Source organism: Lactuca virosa, chromosome 4, assembly GCF_052849685.1.
Source record: "Lactuca virosa cultivar CGN04683 chromosome 4, Lactuca_virosa_CGN04683_v6, whole genome shotgun sequence".
In the NCBI taxonomy this organism is placed as follows: Eukaryota; Viridiplantae; Streptophyta; class Magnoliopsida; order Asterales; family Asteraceae; genus Lactuca; species Lactuca virosa.
In genome coordinates, this window is record NC_136429.1 from 369,424,010 (window position 1) to 369,430,926 (window position 6,917).

Here is a 6,917-nt window from a genome sequence, read left to right on the forward strand (position 1 = left end):
GTTTTTTTAGGTAATTAAAGTGACAAATATAATAGTAAAAAAAAAAAAGAATTTTTGTATTTTCCTTTTATTTTGGATTTTAAAATTATTTTTAGATTTAGTCTCATTGTCTCACAAAATTAGCATGGTCTCAAATTAACCTGAACGTGTGTATATATATATATATATATATATATATATATATATATATATATATATATATATAACGGTGGTTGAGAACTCATTGTTTCCTGAGAAAAACTAAAACTAAAGGTGGAACGTTAGATCAAAATTAACTCATTAAGGGCATGATCGTCATCTTACCGATTTCATTTAATGTTTAATTTTTTTTGTTATTGGAAATATTAATAAAAAGTTCTAAAAATAAACATAATAAATCAAATTTCCGATTTTTTTTTAAAATGATTTTCGATTTTTTTTTAAAAAAAATGGAGACTTTTGAATTATTTTCAAAAACATGAATTTTTAAAAAAAATGAAATTTTTTTTTTTAAAAATAACTACAATTTTAAAAAAAAAAAACTACAATCTTTTTTTTTAAAAAGAAAAACTGCATTTTTTTTTAGAAAAACTGCATTTTTTCCAAAAAAACTGTAATTTTTTCAAAAAAAAAAAAAACTGCAATTTAAAAAAAACGCATTTAAAAAAAAAAGACTGCAATTTGTTTAAAGATATGCATTTAAAAAAATCTGTAATTTTTTCAAAAAAAAACTGCAATTTTTTTAAAAAGTAAATTTTTAAAAATCAGTAAATTAAAAAAAAATAGTTAAAAAAACTCTAATTTTTTTAACTAAAAAAATCAGCATTTTAGGTGCAGATATGCATATTTTTTTCAAATGTATATATGCATATTTCTTATACTATAAAATTCGTAAGTAATCATAAAAAATCTCATTTTTATTAATCAATCTGTGAACATAATAGTACAAATATTTTATTCGATACAAAATAAAGTACAAAAAATAAAAAATACTACGAAGATACACAATGTTATTATTTCTTCATATCAAGATTTCCATATTTTCTTCAATTTATCACTTTTCACCTCTTCAATATTTTCTACAAATTCTTCAAAATCTACAAGAAAATTTAAAAAAGAAACTGATTAAATCAAGAACACTCACAAAAATGCACATGTATATATCATTTAAGATTCACATGTGATTATATCATATAAGATTCACATATGATTATATAATGTGATTGTATCTTTTAAAATTCAAATGTGAAATTTACAAGAAAGTTTTAAAAAATAATTAACGAAGAACACTCACACAAAATGCATGTGTGCATATAGACGTAATTTATATGTGAATCACTTGTGATTTACATGTAATTCATATGTTATTCACTTATTATTTACATGTGAATCACATGTAATTGATATGTGATTCACTTTTGATTTACATGTGAATTACATGTAATTAATATGTGAATTACATGTGATTTACATATGAATCACATATAATTCATATTTGATTCACTTGTGAATCACATGTAATTGATATGTGATTCACTTGTGAATTACATGTGATTTACATGTGATTTACATGTGAATCGCATGTAATTCATATGTGATTCACTTGTGATTTACATGTGAATTATATATAATTCATGTAATATTCACATGTCAATATACTACGTAAAATTCACATTTGAATTTTCACATTGAATATTCACATGTGAATTTTCACATTGAATATTCACATGTGAATTTTCACATGTGAATATACCACATAAAAAAACAACATAAAGATACACACTTTCGAGTATTATGATCAAATTCCATAGAGTTAAGGTGTTGTTGTGTTTACCTTATACACTTATCAAGTCTTGATTCTTCAACATTTAGATGTTGCAGCTCAGCTCAGCTAGTCATCAACAACAAGAGGGGAGGATTTAGGTAATTGGTATGATGGAATTATGCAAAGGAATTGAATTACTAATTCCATTGGAATGACAAATATAACTTTTTTCATAATATACAAATTTTATAATAAAATTCATTCCATTTCGACATAGCAACCAAACATTTTTTGCTATCAATCGCAGTTATGAGTATAACATATTTTTCCCAACTAATATAAAAAATATACACACACCTGTTACAAAAATTGATTTATTTTATACATACCTTTAATATTTTAGCATGTTTATCCAGGTTTTGTGGTGACAATGTCTTACTTTTCCTGTTAATAATAATAAGTCCATGTGTTAGAAAATGAAAATATTAATAAATTTAATAATATAAAAAGAAATACCGTATGTGATTCTTTGAAGCCTTTTCAACCATAAACATCACGTTTAGCACAAACAAAATAAATTAAATAAATCAAATAAATGAATCAATGAAACTATTAGATTATGATGAGTTTAAGATCTCCACGTATAATTATTTTCAACAATCAAATACACAAATCTCTAATACACAAGCTTAGTATAAGAAATAGATCAGATGAACATACAAAAACTTGTTATAACAAAGAAACACCTCAAATCCAAATCAAAAACAAAAATTCTAGTCACCCTAATTTAGTACGGTTAAATGAATTATGTTTTAGAAGCAATAAAAAAAGAGTGTAGGCTATAAATTCATATGAATTAGGGATTTGTAAGTTCAATTTCAGGTTTGACTTTAAGACACTGGCATACCATCAAAGACACATAAATTAATCACTTAAGAAATGCAAAAACCTAGACATCAGAACACATCACATAGAAACATATAGACGAAAGTAGATACAATCATTCATAGAGACAAAACACAGATACATGAAATTAATAGTAGAAAAAAAAACATATCGATGAAAAGAATAAAAGCAATACCTTAGAATGAATACAACCAACATTGATGCAAGTACCAACAGAAGCACCACGCTTCTTATTACAGGTAATTTTAAGCCCTAAACGAGCAGCCTTAATCGCGACGATGTATCCACCGAGACCTTATCCAACGAGAACAACGTCGTTCTCATTGGATCCTGACGCGAATCATCTTATGAAAGTAAATGAATGAGATAAGGAATACATTGCGACATCTGAAGAGACAATGTTGTTGAACAAATTAATCGCTTTTCGTTTGGCTAAATGTTTAGAGAATCAGGACGATCGACGGAGACAGAAGGGAGAAAATTATGAAGGCGATGAATCGATGGCGGGACGACAATGGAGGCGAGAATGTATTCCTCAGGATGGTGATGGATTGAAAGAATGATCGACGATGATGGTGTGTGTGAGAGAGAGAGAGAGAGAGAGAGAGAGAGGGACAGAATTGGGGATAAAAAAGTCTGAATTTTGGGGAAAAGAAACTATCAGACGTCGGTTTGATGTTGTTTAAGATCAATTTTTTATACCGATATTACCCCCTGATTATTCTTAATAAAACCTAATATAGCACTTATTTTAGTTATATTTACAAAGTTCGCCACCGAGCATCTAAGCCATCTAAATAATTGATCCAACGTTTCATTTTTAGTTCTCGGGTTCTCCGGAAACTATAAGTTCTCAAATGATCATATATATATATATATATATATATATATATAAGTTCAATTGAGAAAATAAAAAAGGTTGAGAATGGGGAAATCATTCTCAGTCACTCATTTATTTTTGCCGCAAAAGCCTTCATCGTAAATGGGAAAGGAATACACATGTGTTTTCCAACAAAAAAATGTTTCCCTAAACTATGCTAATCATTACTTTAATATATACAAAAACATAGTTTTTTCATTTTTTTAATTTTTAAGGAGCTATTTTTATCGAAAAATGATTTTAAATATATCAAAATTCATAATTTTTTATTCTCTATAAATAGACATCCATATTGATATAGTTTTAAGATAAATAAAAATTTTATTTTTTTATAGTTTCATCTATCGTTATTCATAAGTAAATAAAAATGCATCATATTTTTTACTATAGTAAATTCGTTATTCACTTTTGAATAAAAAAAATATGATTTTTTTTATAGTTTAAATATCATTTATATATGAATTTAACATATAATAAACTTTTTACAATTTACATTAACTCTCGTCACATGTTATATTCACATATGAATAAAACATGTATTAGTTTTCCTCACAAGTTATATTCATATACGAAGAACACAATTATCATAATTTTGTTACAGTTCATTTGTTATTTATATATGAATAAGTAGTTCAAATTTTCAAAATACTTCGTCTTTTATTAACATACTACTTATTCATATATATAAATAACAAATTAACTGTAACAAAAATCTGATAAATGTTTTATTCATATATAAATATAACATACCACGACAACTAATACACGTTTTATTCATATATAAATATAATATATGACGAAAGATGATGTAAAAAAAATATATTTTAGGTAAGAAAACTTTATTATGTGTTATATTAATATATGAACGATACTTAAACTATAAAAAGTTAAGAATACGTTTTATTCATAACTGAATAACGAATGTACTGTAATAAAAATCTAATGCATTTGTACTCACTTATGAATAACGAGAGCTGAAACTCTAAAAAAAATAAATTTTTTATTTTATCTTAAAACTATATCAATATGGATGTCTATTTATAGAGAATAAAAAATTATAAATTTTGATATATTTAAAATAATTTTTCGATAAAAATAGCTTTCTAAAAAAAGCAAAAAAAAAAGTATGTTTTTGTGTATTATTAATGTAATCATTAGCATAGTTTAAGGAAACATGTTTGGTTGGAAAACACATGTGTCTCTGTTACCCATTTCCGTCGGTGCGTGTAAGTGTTTTGCGGCGAAATAAATTTGTGGCTGAGAATGATTCCCTCAATCTAAACTTTTTTTTTCTCAATTGAACCCTCCTATATATATATATATATATATATATATATATATATATATATATATATATATATATATATATAGAGAGAGAGAGAGAGAGAGAGAGAGATGTAGGTTCAAATGTTTGTCACATCTATTGTGTGCTAGAATACACCAATAAGAATTTTGTAAAAATTATATGTATATTAAATGATATCCATACTTATAATTCCTTTTTATGGAACCAATTAAATTCGTCATTAATGTCAATAATAATATTATTTCAGAATGAATTTGTATCTAGAAAAATGAGAGTGTATTCTAGCAGAATAAGAATGTATTCTAGTATAATACACTCTTGTTCTTCATATTTCATACAACTTTATTTTATTTTAACTGAGTGAGTCCTGAAACAAAAGACGAACCTATACAAAAAAACCCTAGATGCGAATTAATTCTGAAAGAATGTTATTGCTGACATAAATTACAAATTTAATTAGTTTCCATAAAAGGAGAATTATAATTATCGATATCATTTAATATACATATAATTATAGAAATCATTTAATATCTATCTTTATTTAATTAATAATTATTTAATTTTACTAAATTCATATTGGTGCATGGTAGCACACAATAAATGTAAGAAACACATTAACCTAGCCATATATATATATATATATATATATATATATATATATATATATATATATATATATATAACATCTCAATTTTCAAGACCAAAAATATCGTTTTTAATTAAGTAATTTATAAAACCATTTACTGAAAAACGACATCAATATCATATCAAACTCATAACCCATAAGTCAAATGTCATAAAAACATGTTATGAAATAATAATAATGTCAGAGTACAATCCCAAGGACATCACAATGCGGAAACCGGGTGTGTGTGCGATGCGCTGCTACCGTGACGGCTCCTTCCCCTTCGATGAAGAGGTACCTGAAACAAAACCATAAACTGTAAGCACGAAGCTTAGTGAGTTCCCCCATCATACCACATACCATAAACATATACTGCCTATCCCTCGGTATCTTTCAACCGACATCAGACTGGCATAATCGGAAGCTGGACTTCCCTTCGGTATCTTTCAACCGGTAGCCGGGAGCTGACCTCCCCTTTGGTATCTTCCAACCGGTAACCGGGAGTTGACCTCCCCTTCGGTATCTTTCAACCGGTAACCAGGGACTATTTCACCCCGACCACTACCACATAAGAACATATCATAAACATACTAGTAGACATGCGTGGGTTCTGACGACCCCTTCGGTGTCTTTCAACCGGTAACCGGGACTAATCCACGTACTACCACTATCACATATATCATATCAAGCTAATCACCTAAAACATACCAGGTAGTAGCAAACCCATATAATTAGCACAAAGACAATCATCTATCAACCAACTCCTACTAGTGGGTCGACATTGTGGCCGTAGACCCAATCCTACTGGAAGGTAACTCACCTCAATGTTGTAAAGTGTCCGAACTGTCCTTGCTGCCGGAATCAACCCCTCTCAGATCCTACACATAACAATCTTCCTTAATTACCATTTTCTGGTCAACTCAGGTCAAAGTCAAAGTCAAGGACAACACCTTGGTCAAAGTCAACATCCAGTTGACTCAACTCGCCGAGTTGGCCCCACAACTCATCGAGTTCCGTAATCATGAAACGCCAAGACTTCGACCCTACTCGCCGAGCCTTACAAGGGCTCACCGAGTTTTCCTCTAAACAAAGTCGGGACCTGCTACAACTGACTCGCCGAGTTCATCCTTGAACTCGTCGACTTCATATTCATCTGTGTTAAGGTGTTTAGTCCTTGACTCGCCGAGTTCATCCTTGAACTCTTCGAGTTCATCTTCATATAGTTGGGATATTGCCTTGGACTCGCCGAGTTCATCCTTTAAATCGTCGAGTACGATGATCTTCAGGTCCATAATGGACCCAACTGGCTAAATCTTCTTCCAACTCAACACACTACTTGATTCAGAAGGGGGTTTTAGGGAAAATGCTACCTGACTCTTCGAGTCACATAAGCGACTCGCCGAGTCCTCCTATGTCCAAAGTTATTTAGTCGATTTCAGATGGTCCTAATCCATCC

At 28.7% G+C, this 6,917-nt stretch overlaps 1 long non-coding RNA gene across 1 annotated transcript; it reads right to left on the reverse strand.

Moving 5' to 3' along the window:
* Positions 1–875: 875 nt before the first annotated feature.
* On the reverse strand, positions 876–3,302 carry LOC145168997 (uncharacterized). The gene is made up of 4 exons (XR_013742227.1): positions 2,826–3,302; positions 2,134–2,188; positions 1,814–1,870; positions 876–1,076 (listed from the first exon to the last, which is right to left on the reverse strand). It is a non-coding gene; the product is annotated as an uncharacterized LOC145168997 (long non-coding RNA).
* Between the last annotated feature and the right edge of the window lie 3,615 nt (positions 3,303–6,917).